The 19,692-nt window shown below is 47.1% G+C and overlaps 1 long non-coding RNA gene across 1 annotated transcript in view; it reads left to right on the forward strand.

The window, feature by feature from the left end:
- LOC149523524 (uncharacterized) overlaps positions 1 to 19,692 on the forward strand; it is a 261,842-nt gene that overhangs the window by 25,320 nt on the left and 216,830 nt on the right. The window lies entirely within an intron of this gene.

Genomic DNA, 19,692 nt, shown 5'->3' on the forward strand with positions numbered 1-19,692 from the left:
TCTGCAGTCAGGGGACTTGTGCAGTCTGTATGATTTAACCACGTTGTGGCCTCTGGTTGTGAGAAAAGCCCAATATCCAACATGATTGCTTTTGAAAATCTGGCTAATTGGTGCCTAATGGAGGTGAGGCAGAATTCACCTGGAAATCTGGTCCACTGAGTGTAGCTCTAGTGATAAAGATGTGTTTTTTGGAAGTGAAAAGTCCTGGGCTGTCTGTCCTTGGTTACTCATGTCTACTTACGGTCTGAAGAGGCTTTACTTTGATGTACAGCTGTTGGACTTCCCAAGTCTTGAAATACAAGTGCCCAGGGCAAGATTGTTCTAGGTAGGAGTGGATTCTGTCCATAGCGTTGATGTTGCTCTTGTTTTGTACCTGGCATGCTTGGGCAGACTGTGTTTTTTATACTCCTACTGAGGTCTCTGATGTTACTGTAGTGCCAAAGCCTTCTCTGCGCTTTCATTTAGTATCCAGTAGGGAATTCCTGATCTTTTAGTCATTCCCCATGCATTACCGTGGTTGTTTTTTAAAATGTATGTGACAGGGCTAAGTAAATCTGTATCATCTCTGTATAAAAAGGACTTTTGCCGACAGCCAAGGGACAAGCTCCGTGGCGATCAGCATTCTGGTACGTGTTTTGAGTACCGATGTGTTCTATCTGATTAGCTGGTACTTAGACAAATTGTGTTTGAGAGAGATGCCCACCTCAAATCCTAGTCAATCAGTTCTTCAGTATCCACACCTCTGACTGGAATGCAACATAGTAAAATAAAATCCGGCACTATTTTGACATTGGTTAATGGCACAGTAGGAATGCATGGTGCTATGCAAATAAATCAGAAGGGTGCCCTTGGACAAAGAGTGGGAAAACTAGGTTAGCCAACAACAGGCGGAGTACTCACAAGGGAGGACCGTGGACAAAGGGGAAGGGAAAGGTATCTGCACTTTAAAAGCTTATTCGGGGCTGCTCAGGACCTCAGATCCTGGGCTATTTGACAGTTAGAGATAAATTCCGGAACATAGTACAGGAAAATAGATCATAGTCTTTGGCTTATCCAGCTGGCCACCAGAAGCAATACAATTAAGACTGAAAAATGATATGACACAGAAGCATTCACTCATAAAGTTGGCTTAGCGTTCGTAGCCAGAGAACAGTTTGTACTAAAACTAGGGTTGCCAGATGGTTTCAACAAAAATACTGGACATGCTTGATACTACATCACAATCTACATTACATCTTATTTAGAAAATACCGGACATTTATATCTTCTCATTTAGAGTTTCTCAATTTGTTTCCCGAACAGAAAGCTCAAATACTGGACTGCCTGGTTCAAAACCAGACACCTGGCAACCCTAACTAAAACCCCCTTCACCTGTATGGGTGCTTGGCATTAGCCCCTGGTTTCATTCACAGGGAATTAGGCTAAAATCAAATGTCAGCCATTACCGTGTCATAATGGAGACCATGCAGAAAGGGCTCTCGGCGTCAATCAAAACTAGCCGGCCCCCTTAGGAGCGCAAGTCTCTCTGAACGTTTATAGACCTGAGGCTCCTAAGGGCCTCTTTGGAAAAAGGAGCTTTGGTTTCTCAGAGCTTGTTTGCCTGGTGCACCAGAGGCGGGTGAATTCTGGTCCACGCCAGCATGTTGCACTAACTAGTGTGTGTGGACCACACTACTTCCTCCCCTCCCCCTGCACATGGGCTGACACAAGTCACCGGCCAAAGCTCAGCCTCTCATCAAAGTCCAGCATGCCTGTTGTGTGGGGCTGGCATCACTCTGAGCCCTGTCTGTGGCTGGCATTGATGGTAGTCCAGTCCCGGTTTTCCCCTGTCTCCCCACAGGGCTGGTATCGCCACTTGCCCACCTGCATATTGTTCTGTGCCCCACGAAGAGTGCATGCTCCACTTTTTCAACTGAAGTGGGTATTTCTCCATTCGATCAGTTGGCAAGAACATACTGGAAAATACCTGTTACCCTATGTGTCCGGCACAGGGTATCCAAGTTCACATTAGCGGCTCAGGCTGAGGAATCCGAATCAGAGCTAACTGACCTGTTCAGGGTGGCATTAGCTGGTTCCCTGGACATACCATGCAGAGGTGTTAGGGTAGGGGTGCGGAACCGAAGGCCCAGGGGCCAGATGTGGCCCCTGGCTTGCCTGGATCTGGCTTCCCAAGGTTCAGGGTCTATCCCCCCAACACTGGAGAACCCATGCTGGTAATCCAGGCACCTCACCATTTACCAGTGGGACTGGCACACACAAAATCTACTACGCTGGGCCCTCCTTAGGCTCCGGTGTGTGAGGGGAATATGAGGAGTGTCTTTCTGCTTCTCAGCTGGGGGCCATGTCAGTGAGGTTTGGGTTTGGCTTGCAAAGAATGTACACCCTCCTGTTTTGCCATAGTGTAGACAAAGCTACGAGGTACTATAGGACTACTCGCTGTTTTTAAAGTTACAGATTAGCACAGCTACCTAGCTGAGACTTTTATAGTATCGGTTGCTGTACTATACCAATGTATCAGTACATACTTTTATGAAAGCTTGCAATGTTATGAACTTAATGGTCATTATGAGATATGTATATGGTTTGGGGAGATGAATCTGTGGATTTATGTATCTAGAATAGTATCCTCCTGGCTGGTACTAATATTTCAAGTACACAGGGATAGCAAGGGACTCTTCAAGACAGATGTTTACACAAATCTAACGTCAAAAACTATTGTCCATGTAGGCAAAAAAACCAATGGTGGATCATTAGAATTAATGGGAAAACACAGAAGCAACTTGAAACTGAGGAAAACCGAGTCTCTGGAAAACAAAGGCTTTGTGTACATGACAGAGCTTTTAGTGACACAGCTGTGTCGCTAAGTCAGGCACAGTAGCTGTTGTTTGTTGGCAAAATACTTCCATCCCCGACAAGTGATGTTCCTGCTGTCAGCCGGAAAGTGCTCCTGCCAAACAACACACTGTTCACACTGGCCCTTGCCATGGCAAAACATTCCTCTTGGCGGTGAGGAGAGTTAGCACCTGTGAATGGCAAAAGTTGTGGAGTTCAATCTGTAGTGTAGACATAGCCTTCGAGAGGAAGGCATTTCCACTGCAATGCCCTGAAGCGGGTGAAGTTCATGAAGCGCTGGATTCCCTCTGAAACCCTGGGAAACCGATCAGAGGCCATAAGTAACTTGTATTAGAAAAGGGAATTCTGCTCACAGAGAAGTGAGAAGCCTGAAGTTGCATCTTTGTTTGCTTCCTGTCACCTGTGTTTCGTTTTTATTCACTGTTTCCATCTTTGGAGCCATGATTTATCAGTTCAAAATTTTTGTTTATTTTTACCCGCAGCAGGTCTCTGTTGGGCAAATGGTGTGGAGTGAATGTGCTAACGTTAATTGACAGCTGAGGGGCTCTTTTCACACCTTCAGGGTGATAAACTAGAGATGAGAAGCCTGGTCACAAGGAACTCAGTGCAGACGGATTTGAGGAGACGCGGAGAGAGAAGGGCTGTTGGGGTCTCCCCGCAAGAAGTGTCTCGGCTGGTGGATGCCAGAGTAAGACCTTTATGCTCCTAGGCTGGCTACTGGTGTCAGGGCTTGGAGCTATAGCAACACAGCATTAAGTCACACAATGACACAGGCCATGGCAAATGGTGACAAAACCCCTTGGGGGACTGGGACCCAAAACATCACAGAGACCATGCTGGCCTAGCAGGGTAGGCAAATGAAATTAGGAAACCTGAAGGCAGAGTAGGGGACCTAAGGCCTGGGGGCCAGATGCGACCCCCTGCTTGCCTGAATCTGGCCCCCAACACTTGAGCCCTCCCCCAGCATTGGGGCACCTGTGTTGGTGCACTCCAGCCCCACTGCTGCCACCCCTCCCTATCCCCCCCCACAGTGCTGGAGCACACAAAATCCACTCGCCTGTGCCCCCCAAAGCTCTGGGTGTGTGAGGGGAACGTGGGAAGTGTCTTTCTCCCCTCAGTCAGGGGCCATGTCAGAGAGGGTGACTTTTTGTTTCTTCTCACTTGTGTGTGGCTTCCTCTTTCCTTTCTATTCCCCTCTCCTATTTATTTCCAGTTTTCATATCCCCTACTCAAAACTCCGGTCATCTGAAGAAGTGGGCTGTGCCCACGAAAGCTCATGAGACCATCTGCATGTTTTGTTAGTCTATAAAGTGCTACCAGACCATTGGTTGTTTTTAGCAAAGTTATGAATGTCTCAATTCACGTACGTTGTCTCATGACTTAAGCTGGAATTTTCCTAATGGAAGCAGCTTTAAAAAGCAGAGGATAAAGTCTCAAAAAGGAGTGGGATGTTTTTTCCTTACCCAAGAGAGCCTGATTTCTGCAGACCAGTCACAAACTACGCATCAGGTATAATCTTTGTTACAATCTTTGTTTGCTCACTTGAGTTAGTATATTGAAAAACACTGGTCTATGGTGCAGTATTTCAAAGCCACGTAATATAGTGTGTACAATACCAACATATGACATTTTCAGAAGATGGATTCTTGTTGTGGGAATGTTAAATGGAGATATTAATTTTGAAGGGATTGAAGCGGTAGAGGCAATTAAGCAATTTTGGTATTGCGGCATGAATTTCCTGTGGAAAAACCTGCTCTAGCCCAAAGAATGGCTCCTTGATTTATTCTCCAGTTTCAAGTTCTTTTTAGAGGAGCCCTACATGTTATGACCCGCTATGTCAGTGGTTACCTACCAGTAGATCAGGAACTACTGGTAGATCTTGGAGTCTTTAACAAGTGATCCTGACAGGTTTGACTGGGAGGCTGTCAAGTGCCAGCATTTCATTTGCCCCTCTCAGCACTAGTGCTGCTCTGCCCTCTGCTTTGGGGCTGTCCACCCACCCATAGGAGCCTCCTCCTTGCTGTGCAGGGCATGGGAAGATGAGGAAGGGGGTGCTGATCTCAGGGTGCCCCTCCTTCCACCCTGTACCCCATCTCCATAGAGTAGAGGGAGGCAGGAATGGAGACAGCTTGCTGGCTGCTTTTGTGAGTGGTGCAGGGCCAGGCTAGGGGTAAGCCCACCTTAGCCCTCTGCATCACCATCTAGAAGCCACCTGTGGTAAGTGGTGCCCAGCTGGAGCCTGCATTCTGAACCCCGGGCCCTGTCCTGAACCCCTCCTGCCCCCAGCCTGATAAAAGTGAGTGAGGATGGGGGAGGGAGGTTGGAGTGAGCAGGGGTGAGGCCTTGGAGAAGGGGCGAGAAGGAGGCAGGGCAGGGGTATTGGATGTGAGGTAAATCCTGGATTGCATTTAAATTCAAAAAGTGATCTCGTGTGAAAAGGTTGGAGACCCCTGCGCTAAGTAAAGGGCAGCAATCTTCCAGCGCCCATCTCGCCAATGACCAACGCTTTCCACTGACTCATACTTGTGCCTGACTGGGGCCTCACTCTCCAGCCGTGGCAATTCCCTGCCGAGTGGTTTGCAAAACTGTGTGTGTGTGTCTGGTGAGCTGCAGTCCTCAAAGCTGGATCGAGAAGTCAGGCAGCTGAGTCTTCCCAATGAGAGGAAGGTCATCAGCGAATTCATCTTCCTTTCCCTCGACCGATTTCCTGCAGGCTCGGCCAACACGTTATAATGGGCAAGCCTTCCCCGTCAGCTGGGCTGCGGGTGGGTGACCTTTGAGAGAGAGGGGGAAGAATGAGGATTGAAAGACAGTCTTTTAATGGTGGGTGGCCATTTCTATTGGTGGCTCCTATGGAACATCAGATCTTTGGGCTGCATTTGGAGGGTTAGTCAGTGGGGTCATGTCTCATCCCTTCAGCTTTCCCTCCTGTTACGAAATGATGCAGGGTGCCTATTATTTACTTCCAGATTCTCTTTTTTTCCAGGCTGTTCCAATAAACACCTGACCAAAGAATTATTATTGCTGCACAAGTCATGGAGCATTGTGGGATTTGGCATCCCACTCCGCTTTGGACAGCTTTATGGGGTGGCCTGCCTGGCTTCTCTAGGGAGTTGGAATTATCCATTTCCTGGTCCGTAGTTTTGCACAAGACATTTCCCCTTCTGTGGTGGTCTCTTGCGTCTGAGGTCTTGAATGAGTTAAAATAAAGCTGCTTCTTAAGCCCAGTTCCCTCATGGCTCAAACAAGAAGCACTTCTTGGTACAAACAAATTTTGTGCGGTATTTAAAGATTAAAGTTCAAAACGACAGGGAGGAAAAATAAAGCTGTCATCAACCCTTTCATTTTCCTCCTCGAACGCTTTACCTTCAAATGCCTTTCACAGTCCGCTCAGGCTGAGAAGCATTTCCTACCTTTTTGAACCTCGACTGCTGAGAGGAGGAAAACAAGGGTTGCTTTTTCTTTAAGTAATGTGAGAAATATTGGAGTGAATTTATCTGTCAGAGATGAAAATGCTGCGTGTTGTCTCTATTGTAATCCATAAAAATTGGTTTATGGATCCAAAGTCCTTCAGGGAATGTCACAAATCCAAATGATGTGCCTGAGTCTTAGATTTTGCATTTAGATCGGCGTTAGCTGAATGATGTCTTAAAAAAAAAAAAAAAAAAAAAAGCCTAGCCAGGCTTTTCAATGCTGGCTACGCATCCGAGACAAATTAACAGTTGCAGTTTTTCCATCTAGGTTAGCGCGTAGAATAAATTATGCTCAGGAAATTTGTTTCCAATGTGCCTGTTTTAAATAGCAGAGTAGAGATGTGCAGCTAAGTGTTTCCAGTTGTGGTGCAGCAACAATCAAGTGGACTCTGAGAAAGATGGAGGGGGCGTGATGCATCGTCAGCTCAGCATGTGCTCCCAGGATAGCTCTTCAGCCGAAAGAGCTGGGAACCTGGGGTGAATAAACAGGGGACTGGGTGGTACAAGCATTGGCTCTAGCCACCCAGAGTTCATGGCTCTTGGCCAGCCCTCAGTAGCTCCAGCCTGGGACTAGGGTACCAGAACCCTCCCAAGGGGGACTAGAGTTCTCCACTCAAGGTGAAGTCAAAAGCAGCTCCCCAACCCATATGCAAGGCCTTCCCTACCCAGCTAGGGGGCAGCTGTGGGGAGCCACCGAGGACACTCCTCCTGCCCATGGTGCAGTGGGCTCAAGCAGTCCCCAGCCTGTGTCCCTGCCTGCTGGGTTCCCTGCCCACTCGGGGCAGATGGAGGGGGTGTGAGGGTCTACAATGGTCTCAAGTCTAGCCATGCTCTCAGCCAGTGTTCCCTGTAAGCTGTGCACGTGGGCAGCTGCTCAGAAGAGATTCAAATGCTGCTCTGCTGATTAGCAGAGCACCCACAGCTAGGTTTTTTATTTCTGCTGGTGGTGCACATTGGCACAGGCCTTGGTGCACATATCAATTATTCTGCACATGGATGGAAAAACAATCTGGAGATGGATGGAAAAGATTAGAGAGAACGTTGCTTTCAACAGCCCACGCCATGCAGGCAGGTGGCTGGGGCTTTATTTTTCAGTTGGCACCCCAAACCCAGCCACTTCCATTTTCCCCAGCTCCCTGGGAACTGCAGTAGGCTGCTTTTGACCAAGCTCTCACTCCCCAGCAACCAGAGGTGTCATCCCAATGAGCAGTGCAGCTTTGGCCCGGAGCATGGCTTTTGGGTGATGAGGTTTGTTCATTTGTGCAAGCATGCCTAAACCAGTCACGGTACAGCTGTCTGGGGACTTTCCCTTTTATAGGGCCCTGTTCCCATACCAATAGCAATGATTGGAGGGCCATGCATCTCTGACCTACCCATTCACCTGCTCAAGCCCAAAAACTGCTAACGTAGGAAAACTTGTTGCACCACTTTTGTATAGAATATGGCTATATCCATTCATTAGCATGTTCTCCGTGCTGTTCTAATATCATGAAGTGAATATAAAAAAGAGGCCATAGAATTTATATTAAAAAAAAAATCCTGCTATGATTATGCAAATAATACACATTTAAGTTCTCCGGGTCAATGAATATATCTTAATTGGCCTATAAAGCACTCTTTACTTTCTTTGTGGTTTTATACACAGCTTTGTATATATTTTGGAAGATTTAAAACAGGCACTGGAAAAACATAATATTCAGCTCTCCACCTGACGTTAAGTTGTTTTGTTCCCATCATGCCCACCCCCAGACGAAAGCAAGCTTGCATTCAAATGCACCGTTTTAATATATATTGTTCAGCGGCAATGTTTTTCCATGTCAAGATTTTCAAATGTGTGTAGCTCGTTGAACTTTTCCAGGAGTGACGGTGAAATGCTTGACGTGTAGGAGGCATTGAAGTGCAATTCAGCGTGCACTATGAAGAGCACGCCATAAATACCCGTCAGGAGCGCGGATTACACACCACCTTTCGAAATAAATTAAGAAGTAAATTGTTGAGGATGCCAGACAGCAAGAATTGCCTGTATTAATGGCTGGGCTTTTTATTGTTTGCTTTGTAAAGAATCGATGTGCTTATCTGTTAGATGGCATTGGGTTGATGCAGCTTTCAGTGAGGAAGACCGAGTACTGTCTGAATGAAATCTCTGCTCCAGACCACAGGAAGGCCCCGATTGATCAACTTTGTTAGCCATTTATTTGATTAACTATAAAGGTCTTCTGCCAGCTTAAGCTAATTGTATTTTTTTGGCAATGCCTGTATCTGGATGGAGAGGTCTGCAGGCTCCTAACTTCCCTAATCAATCTAAGGAGGAGAGGTGAAATCCTGTTTTTGAATGCAGACTAGATCAGGCTATGAACAGAATCTCGCTCCGCTGGCGGCACTAGGGTGAGCACCCTGTCCCAAATTAGGGAGGGGGGTCCCCAAAGGGAGAGTTCAAGCCCCATACCTTGGCTGAGTGATTCCAGGAGAGCAGGTGTTTGGGATTCTCTATGGCACTGGTACATGCCTGCCCGAGGCTCAGCAAGGCACTAGCCTCTTCCTGGGGGAGCAGATGAGATGGGCCATAACCTACCTTACCACAAGGCCCTGCCCTCTGCTGCTCCTCTCCAGCCTGAGGCCCTGTCCCTGGCCAGGCCAGAAGCCAGATTCTGGGCTATTGTGGGGAGCCCCAGACCCTGAACCTACCCAGGATGGGGTGGGCCAAGGTTTTTTCTCAGATACCCTGGCCCTACACCCAAAGCAAGTGGTGATCTGGGGCTCCCCTAAGCCACCCAGCTCCTTGAGTGGCTTTCACAACAGCTTGGCTCTGGCCTAGAGATGGGGCTGCTGCATGTTGGGTTGCCAGGTGTCTGGTTTTTGTCCAGACAGTCAGGTATTTGTGGCCCCTGTCCAGTTTAAAAAAAAAAAAAAACAGAAAATACCGGACTTGTAAAATGTCTGGTATTTTTTGTTTTTTCTTGGACGGAAGGCTGGCGGGGACATTTTCCCCCTGCCGTGTCTGGTGGAGAGAGTGGGGATTTAAAGGCGCAGCGACCCCCCACCACGTTCAGGATTTTTTGTGAAAGTATCTGGCAACCTTAGCTGCATGTATTCCACTTTTGCCTTTTGAAAAGGTGGTCACCCTCAGCAGCAGAACAGTTATAACCCATATCAATAGCCAGGATTTAGAATCTGAGACAAACTTGTAGCAATACCACAAGATGGAAAGGGATACCACTTGAATAGGCCCTTTGTAGGGGATGATTCGGGGGGTTCAAGTTAAACATTCTTTGCCTGACTGGGTTCTAATCTTTTGGGAGCTTCTGGGACTTCCATGGAACTCAAGGGAAATTCTGCAATGTAGCCCCTTAGAGCAGGCTTTCTCAAAATGGGCTCTAGGCCCACTCTGAGAGAGATGCTAACAAGCTGTTCTGGTTTGTTTACTTAATGGCTTCACAGCAATGGAGTCTCGCAGCTCCTGCTGGCTGTGGCTTGCCTTGGCTGCTGCAAGGCTTGTTGGCTGCAGAGCCATTAAGTAAACCAACTGGAGTGGCCCATTAGCAGTTTTCTCAAAGTGGGCCATGCTACCCTACAGAAAAGGGCAACAAAAATGATGAGGGGTTCGGAATGGGTCCCATACGAGGAGAGATTAAAGAAACTGGGACTTTTAATCTTAGAAAAGAGGACACTAAGGGGGAATGTGATAGAAGTCTATAAAATCCTGACTGGTGTGGAAAAAATGAATAAAGAAAAGTTATTTACTTATCCCCATAATATAAGAACTAGGGGTCACCAAATAACATTAATAGGCAGCCTCTGTTTGTCTGGAAATGGGTGACACGTGAAGACTACCTGTTGTGTTCCCTCCCTCTAGAACATCTGGTGTAGGCCACTGTCGGCTAGATTGACCATTGGTTTAACCTAGTATGGTCATTATTACGTTCTTATGATAAAGTTGCAGAAGAGTCTCCATTCTGGGCTGTATCTCAGCAAAATGTTATGGACCTGGTACAGGAATCACTTGGGGGCATGTTTACACAAGGAAGTTATTTTGAAATAAATTATTTCAAAATAATAATTCCCAAAATAACTATTTCAAAATAAGCATTTTTCTGCATGACAAGCAGGAGTTATTTTGAAATAACAAGCCCATTAAAATAACAGGCTTGGTAGTGTAGACTCTGCTTATTTCGAATTAAGGGGAGTTATTTTGAGATAATAGACCAGTGCCTGGTGAAGTTCTCTGACTTGTTTTATTCAGGAGGTCAGACGAGTTGATCACAATAGTCCTTTCTAGCCTTAACATCTATGAACGCCTGACTCAGTCATGTGGTAACTTTTTCAAACTTTCAGGTTTTTGGCCCAAACTTTTTGTGATGCACCTGTGTGTGAATGTTTTGGTTTTGTTTCAGCTCAGTGGTTCAGCAATTGTTGTGTGTCTGTATGTATCCAGGGAGGTACTTCACTAAATACTTAAATATATACACAGAAAACGTCATCTAATTTTGAACAGCTCTACAAAAGAAAACGTCAGGGTTCAAAGTTGAATTTTAGCATGGAAAAAGTCTAGACTAATAAATGTCTCTGTTTGTTCCAGTAACAATAGTTTTTAATTGGTCAGTTTTATGAGCTTATGATAATGATAAACTAAGCAGAGGAAGTAGTAGTTTATCAAAATGTAATCTTCTTGTCAGTTGACAGAAATTCGTATCCAGGCTTTCTAGTAGCTGCTGCAACATTCATGGCTTATTCCGCTGCAGAGAAAAATGAGGAATTATGGATCTGTCTGGCAGTGACTCCATACGCTTGTATCCTGCAGAGAGCTCTGTGTGTGCGCGCTCCTCTGGTGTGCTGTGTTGACTTTGCACAAGTAGTGAACATATCAGATTCTTAGAGAGCCCCCCCCACCCACAAAATCAGAGAAGGATCGAAGGCACCTGGCCAGGCTTATTGTCAAATGAAGTACAGTAATAATTGTCAGTGGACTCTACCAAACCACTACACAAATGTGCCTCCTGACAATGGACAAGCGCAGCCAACGACAAGATCATTTGTTGCCCCCTAGGCCAGACAAAGACAACTCCCTTGGGGTAAATTTTTATACACAGATACGAACAAGTTACAGATCACTCCTGACATATCAGGTTGCCATCCTCTGACATTACCTAGATACCACCCATTGCCTTGTACATGGGGATTGAATCAGTATCTATCATGCTTTCAGTTTAGACCAGGCCAGGGCAAAATACAGCCCACGTGCTGGATCTGGCCGACCAACCCACTGAATCCAGCCCACAGAGGCAATGGGGAAGATTCAGATGCTGCTCCCACCCCCAGCACAATCTCATTGGCCAGTTTCTGGAGCTGCCTGTTTGAATAACAGGCAGCCATGAAGCACAACTCTCCTGCTCAGTTACTCACCCAAGCACATGGCCAAGCAGGCAGAAACATTTTAAGCTCTGCAAGCCTTTAGCTCGGCAGGCAGGCAGGCTGGTTTGGCTGCTGGTTGGTAAGTTTCCAGGCCAGAACCTGCCTCTGGCACCTCAGCCTCTCCCTTCCCCAACCCTCTGCCCCCCCACTCCTGCCCCGTTATTCCACCTGTACCCATACCCCCTCCCAGATCTGGCACTTAAATCTCCTGCCCGAGATCACAATCTCCTCCTACCCTAGGTCACATCCCAAAACTCAGCATCCCAGTTCCCTGCCCTAGGTCACAACCACCTCCTTCACCCAAATTCCCTCTCAGACTCCATTCTTGCTCATACATGCCAATCCCTTCTCCAAGCTACCCTCTGCACCCAACCTCCATCCCAGACCCCGCACCTCCTCCATTAATCCCATGGAAGAAGCATTAAAAAAATGTGGGATCAATATGCCAAATACTTTGTTTTGAAGTATTGTGGATTGCTACACCCCCCCCCCCCAACACACACATACTTGGCACATATTCCAAAATGGGAGAAACTTAATAGTTAAGCAATTTAACAGCTTATCCCCCCACCCACAAGCATACAGCTAACATTACTGCAACTACCATACAACACAGATTTTGTACCACAAACTTAATTTAACACCATATGAGGCTTCCACATTAGCCCCCTCTCTTTTTTTTTGTTCGTTTGCACCTACCTCTTCATCAAACTACTGTTTCTTATGTGATCAACTAGTGCATAAAACATCGTCTAAACTATTAGTGCTGGAGGTAGGGTATTCTGGGCGGTTATGGGATGAAAGGGCTGGAGTTACGCACTCTGTACCTCTCTGGTGAGTGGAAAACAGAGCAAAGATATTAGAAAGTGTGTTGAAGGATGTCAGCCGACGGTCAGGGCAGTGAGTCCCTTATGACCGGCTGAAGTTCTTTTAAATTGTGCTTGGTTCTGTTACAGCAACTGAAGGAGTCAGGTTAAAGCTTAAACAGTTACTATTTTATTGTTACAGGGTAAACTTAGTTGTTAAATGCTACTGCTGTGTTACAGATAACACAGCCACTACAAAGGACAGGACAGAAATTACACTAAGAAGTCACTTACAGGTACCATGAAACCCTTTTGGTTTTCTGAGCTCTTATTAAATGCATGCAAAATAGACACATAGCAGGTATATATTCTCACCCCTGCGTTCCAGACTTGGCGTGGCCAGCATCTTTCTCTCAATCCCTTGGGAAGAAGTAGGGTGAGGTTGGGCGTCCCACAGACCTCGGGAGACAATCAATACCTGCCAGCAGGTATAGATGATTGGAGCTCAAATGGGGTGGGCTACTGAACCTCTTTTATACCCCTTGGGTCACGTAGGCTTCTTCCTGGTCTCAAGTGGCCAATTAGGAAAAATGGCTTTGAATGCCAAGTTTCCCATGCACGGTGCAAAGCATAATTCACACCTGGGAAAATGCAGATAATGGGCACCTCTGGTATGTGATGGGCGAAGATTCCTCTCCTGGGACAGTGCAGGCGTGTCAATTACTGGTACTAGCCATCAGGACGGCGGGAGGCCCCGGGTCGTCAGCTAGCCCATTTACTGTCTGGTTTCTGTTTATGGTAGAATCAGGGACAGGCAGCACACCTGCGTTCCCAGGGCATCAAAGGCTGACTGCCTTTCTCTTGCGTATTCTAAAATGACTTAGTCCATGTCCACACAGCAGGCAGTTATTTCAAAATACTGTCGTGCTGGAGGACTTCTTACTCTGACTCCTGTACCCCTCATTGTATGAGAATAAGGGAAGTCAGAGGAAGAGTGCTCTATTTAGAAATAAATGCTGTGTAGATACTCCTAATTTCAGAATAAGCTATGCAATTGACGTAGCTCAATTTGTGTAGCTTAGTTTTAGTTAATCCCTGATGTGTAGATGCACCCCACTGACCTCCCAGTGTTGGGCTGCTCCAGGAAATTGATGCATCCTGTCGACTCCAGCTATGCAATTCACAGAGCTGTAATTATGTATCTTGCATCGATTTTTCTCTGCCAGTGTAGACCTGGCCTGAGGCAGAATGAGGTGGTGCTGGGAAGCAAGCGTGACACAGAGGTGTAATGAAGTGAAGCAAACGGAGGATTGCACCTGTCTATTTCTCCTGCCTTAAATTCATTTTGCTGCTGTCCCTGGCCATATAGTTTTACCGTTGTACTCACGAGTCCATTACTGTAAATGAATACTTTGTGTGATCTGAGATCAAGAAATGCTATCATTTAGAGGCTTTGAATTTAATCTCCTCTTGTCAAGCTGCCTCCTTTCATATTCTTGGCATTTTAAAGCCACATAAAATGTGTGCTGCCGGCACTGAATGCGGAACTTAAGTGTCTCGAGGGATGATTTGCTGCATTTCCATGTAGATAAATTTGGTGCAAATGTAAAGATAATCAGTGCTGATTTGCAGCATGTAACGGTACAGGAGAATCATGTTGTTAATCATACCTCTGAACTGCCCTGCGTCTGCATTTTACTTAAAATGTGGGGGTGTTTTGAATGATGCAATCATCCCATTCCCGTGAAGTAACCCCATGTCCTTCTCATGCAGACGTTGATGCTGAGCTGGATACAGTGTCAGAGAAGATCTGATAGCACCTTTCCGGGTTTCTTCATACAGCACATCCTGTGGAATTCATTGCCAGAGGTTGCTGGGAAATCCAAGACTATAATAGATTCCAAAAAGTGCTAGATAAATTCATGGAGGATAGGTCCATAGATGGCTATTAGCCAGGATGGGTAGGAGTGGTGTCCCTAGATTGTCAGAAGCTTGGCATGGGCTACAGCAGACGGGTCACTTGATGATTCCCTGTTCTGTTCACTCCCTTTGGGGGAGTAGCATTGGCCACTGTCAGAGGACAGGACACTTGGCTAGATGAACCTTTTGTCTGACCTAGTCTGGCTGTTCTTCTGTTAATCAAGAGATTGCTGCTGTTTTTTATTTATGGTAGCACCATCGTGTGCTAAGCACAGTCCACACATCAAGGAAGACCCATGCTCCTGCTCTGGAGAACTCAGAAACTCTTTTGAGAAATTTCTGTAAGCTTTCTCTCCCTCAACTCTGATCTGGGCAGGGGGCAGAAGGTGGTCAGCCTTCTCGGGAGGAAGTGAGGACAATTCTTGTCCTTCTGCTGAGACTGCCAACAGGCTAACACTGCCGGTGGGGATGATGACCTAGGTAATGTGTATGCTGAGAAAACCAGGGCGCTGCACATCCTTGGCTGAATAGCTGTGACAACCTTCTGCACCTTCTTCCTTTTCTTGATGTGCCCAATATCCCCCACTCCAAGTTAACGACGAATGGTAGGATGGTCCATCACGAAAGGTTCTGGTCACCTCTCGTTCTTGAAAAAAACTTATATTTTCAAGACTATTCTGGTGTAGTGTAGACCATTCTAGTGTAATATCCTTATATTCTTGCCCCTTCTTCTATCCTGATTATATAAGAAACGTGTAGGCAAAGTCCCGTATCCTGTGTGTCCAGTTCTATCTGAATTCTAAGAGAACCATGGAACTGTTCTGGCTTTTCATCAGCTCTCCCAACCCTGCAGAAAACCTCATCCCATGTGGTGCTTCTGTCCCCCTTCTCCCTCTCCCCCCAGACCCTTACTAGTTCAGTACAATCAATATAGTCTCCTCTGTGTTTAGCTTTCAAGGGACTACAGATTTTTGTATTTCGAACTAGATTGGGTGTGTGTTTGGGTACAGAAGAGCAAGCTGGGTGGGGAACCATGGAAGTTTTAATCCAGAGGAAGGCCTAGAAGGTTCTTGTGTTTTGGAGCTCAAGAAACATATGAGGCTTTTGGCACTGGGTAGGTGGAAGCGGTGCGGACTTTGAATTAATAATGAGGGTGATTTGAATCCCTTGACTCCCACCTCAGCAACCCTGGACAGAAATGAACCACTTTTCAACACCCCTGCTGTGTATCTACGCCTATCACCAGTGGGTAAATATAATAGATGATGTGAGGCAGCTTCTGAAATTTGGCAAAATAAAATCAGTTGTCGCTTTTAATGTTTTTTTTTAATTGCTGTTGCTGGGTTTCAGCATTAAGATCACCCTCAGAGAATTCTGGGTATGGATACCCCTCTGTGCAGCTGTGTCAGGATGTTTGCAAAACGTGGTAGACAGCATTGCACCATTTTATGTTTGGTTCACTTCAGAACCATGCGAGCAGAGAATTAATTTCCGGCTTGTCTCCAGTGGCAGCATCCCTCTCTAATGCACTTTTCTGCATTAGGACTCCAGCTCTCTCCACGTGGCTGTTAAAATGTCCTGTAATTGAAGCACAGACTTGAACCACGTCCTGAGTTGTATTTATGCAATAAATGCACAAGTGCCCCTTGGGCTGTATGTTTTATGTCTACAGAACCAGCATCTCCAAATTGCTATTTTAATGCTCAGTGAGTTTTTCCTGAGACTCACAGGCCACATGGTGCTGGGAGAGATTTCTCGGTGCAGTTAATTCAGCTTTGCCCCATGAACTCTGATGGGAGCAGCAGGGTTTATTGGGTAATTAGTACGTGTTTACAGATAAGCTTGTACATGCACTAAAAAAAGTCTTGCTCAAGGAGGAATATTGTGATGTTCCAAGGACCACAAATCTCAGTGATTGTTGACAATGGGATGGTTCCATGCCCAGAGCATCAGTTTTCAAATGTCTCCGTCATATGCAGGTTGCATCTCTATAAACCAAGACTTGTAAGCAAAACTCGTGAAGTCATTCTGCCGCTCTACTCTGCACTAGTTAGGCCTCAGCTGGAGTACTGTGTCCAGTTCTGGGCGCCACATTTCAAGAAAGATGTGGAGAAATTGGAAAGGGTACAGAGAAGAGCGACAAGAATGATTAAAGGTCTAGAGAACATGACCTATGAAGCCAGGCTTCATGAACTGGGCTTGTTTAGTTTGGAAAAAAGAAGATTAAGGGGGGACATGATAGCGGTTTTCAAATATCTAAAAGGGTGTCACAAGGAGGAAGGCGAAAATTTGTTCCTCTTGGTTTCTGAGGACAGGACAAGGAGTAATGGGCTTAAAGTGCAGCAGGGGAGGTTTAGATTGGACATTAGGAAAAAATTCCTAACTGTCAGGGTGGTCAAATATTGGAATAAATTGCCAAGGGAGGTGGTGGAATCTCCCTCTCTGGAGATATTTAAGAACAGGTTAGATAGACATCTGTCAGGGATGGTGTAGACGGAGCTTGATCCTGCCTTGAGGGCGGGGGGCTGGACTCGATGACCTCTCGAGGTCCCTTCCAGTCCTATTATTCTATGATTCTATGATTCTAAGACTCTCTGGCAGACCCGGCCAAAGAGTTTGCGGGGCCCAAGGTGGTGTGTTGTGGTTGGCTGCACCGCGTGGCCAGGCAGCTCCCAGCCAGGGCAGTGAGTAAGTAGCTGGGTGGGCGGGTGCCGGGCAGCATGGGGCCCTGAAGGCGCGAGGCCCAAGGCAACCGCCTTGCTTACTTTGACCTAAGGCCGGGCATGCTCTCTGGTCTGGCAACATCCTGGTGCTCTGTGAGGAATGAGGAAGTCCAGGAGGTGGGAGCCCAGACCAATGCAGGGGAGAAAGTCTAGCACCTGGCTCAGCTGGGCTGGGGGGGGGGGGGCAGGAAGCACATGACCGAGCTGGGTTGTATGGGGGAGCAGGGAAGCCTAGTGGGATGGCAGAGCAGGTGGTGGGCCAGCAGCAGGAGGCCGGAAACAACTTCTTGTTTGGCAAAATCCCTCACCCGGGATTAGTCAGGTCCCAAGGGTACCAGACCCGGGAGATCCAACTTGTATTCTGATTCTGACAGGCAGGGCCGGATTAAGGGGGAGGCTAGCTGGGCAGCTGCCCAGGATGCCAACCTATGGGGGGCGCCTGATGGTAGCTGTAAGGGGCACTGTGCACCCAGCCATGTGGTGCTCCTTAGAGCTGCTGTCAGGCGCCATGCGCCCGGGGCTGGGGGCCGTGCAGCACCCCTTAGACTGCAATCAGGCACCGCGTGCCCGATTGCAGCTGTAAGGTGCACAGCGTGCTGGGGGGCGGGCCTGTGCATACACCGTGTGCTTGGGGGCAGAGCCACATGTGTGTTGTGCACCCACTGCCCGGGGCGCAGGAATGGCTCAAGCCGGCCCTGCTGACGGGGGGGGGGGTCTAGCCATTCTGTGGTCAACTCTCGTTTGCATGTGTGGAGGGTCTTTTGCACAAGAACTAAAGAATGGGAATTCCCCTTGTTTATAAGGGTTTCCATGGCCTTTTTCATGGACATAGGGGGTGTGTCTAGACGACAGGGTTTTTTTTTTTTTTTTGAAAAAGTGGCCTTTTTCAAAAAAAATGTCCCCTGTGTCTAGACTGCTTGTGCGTTCTTTCGAACTTAAATCAAAAGAACGTGGCTCTTTTTCAACCGCAGTGAACCTCATTTTATGAGGAATAACACCTTTTTGTGAAAGTGCTCTTTTGAAAAAAGTCATTATTGAATGCAAACAGGGCTTTTTTGAAAGAGCTCTTCCAGACTGCCTGGGTGCTCTCTTTTGAAAAAGTGGCTCGCTTTTTTGAAAATACGGGTTGCTGTCTAGACGCTCTTTCTGAAGAGGCTTGTAGTCTAGACTTAGCCAGGCACTTGCTAGAGCATCTGCCCTTAACTTCCCCCTTTTTTGCCACCTGTCTCCATCCCAATATTTCGGAAGGTTCTGTACGCATGGTCCTACTCTCTTTGCTGCCCATTGGCGATAACAGTTCAGCCCCCTCCTGGAGCCTTGCAGGACTGGGCCTCCAGTTTGGAAGGCACTCTGAGCCATGAACTGAGAAGACAGTGTGAGGACAGATCATCTTTGACTTGAACTGAGGCCCCTTCTGACGCGGTCTGATCTTTGCTCTGCCTCTGTAGACTCTGTATCTCCCGTAATCGATTTCCATCAGCGTGTGCTTTGCATTTCCTATGCCGGGATTCCAACCCTCAGTTTTATTAACTAATTATCTCACCTTGGTTTGTTTTACTTTGAAAGAACACGCATTTAATTTCACTACACGGCCATCCTCTGTCCCTCTTCGGCCTGCAAAAAATGACAGGTGCTACGGCATATCTTCATCCCTTTGTTCAGCTGCTCTTTGGTATTCAACTGGCATTTATATTTCATGCAGGTGAGACAATCTACAAATCTATCATCATAAGCTTTAAGTGGGGTTGAAGACAGACTGGAGGCTCCAACTACTGGGTTTTATTAGAAGGGGACGGTGATTCACTAGAAAAACAGTGAAGGCCTCATGTTTGCTGGGGAAGGAATTGTGAGAGAAAAGGAGAAAGTAAGAGGAGAGTGTGTAATAGCACTAGGGCATATCACAGCTTTGTAGCCACTGCTGCTGGACAGCTTTTCTGTGACATGCTGAGTGAGTTGTAACAGCCTCAGCACCGTTTTGGGCTGTAACTAGGAACAAGCGCACCGCTTAGCAGCACACACACCACAGCCACGTGGAAAAAGAACAAGGTAAACTCTGGCTGATTCTCCCTTTGCAGCATTAAAATAATGAAGTTCTGCTGATGGATTGTTTAGGTGCTTCTGTGAGTATAATTCCCCCGCCAATAGGGGGGCCAAAGAGGGGAGCTGCTCTGGGGTCCAGCAATTCTAAGGACCCAGAGACCAGGGCCTATTAAATCACCTATAGAGTGCTGCATGACATGCTCTGAGTGGCTGTAAGGGGGGGTGCTGTGGCACCCTCTTGGCAGCGCTGAGGACTAGCTGTCCTGACCCTGCCCTTCCCATCCAAGGTCCGACCCCTTCTGGGAGTCCGGAGGTGCCTCCCGCATCCAGGAGCTCCAGGTCCTTTAAATCACCACCAGACTGCTGCATGGCATGTTCTGAGTGGCTCTCGAGACTGACATGGGGCCGGTGTGACGTGCCCTCCCTACCAGCTGGGAGAGACTCACTGCTCTGTCCTCAGCAGGGAGC

The sequence above is a fragment of the Pelodiscus sinensis genome, chromosome 16 (assembly GCF_052426305.1).
Source record: "Pelodiscus sinensis isolate ZL-2025 chromosome 16, ASM5242630v1, whole genome shotgun sequence".
Classification (NCBI taxonomy): Eukaryota; Metazoa; Chordata; order Testudines; family Trionychidae; genus Pelodiscus; species Pelodiscus sinensis.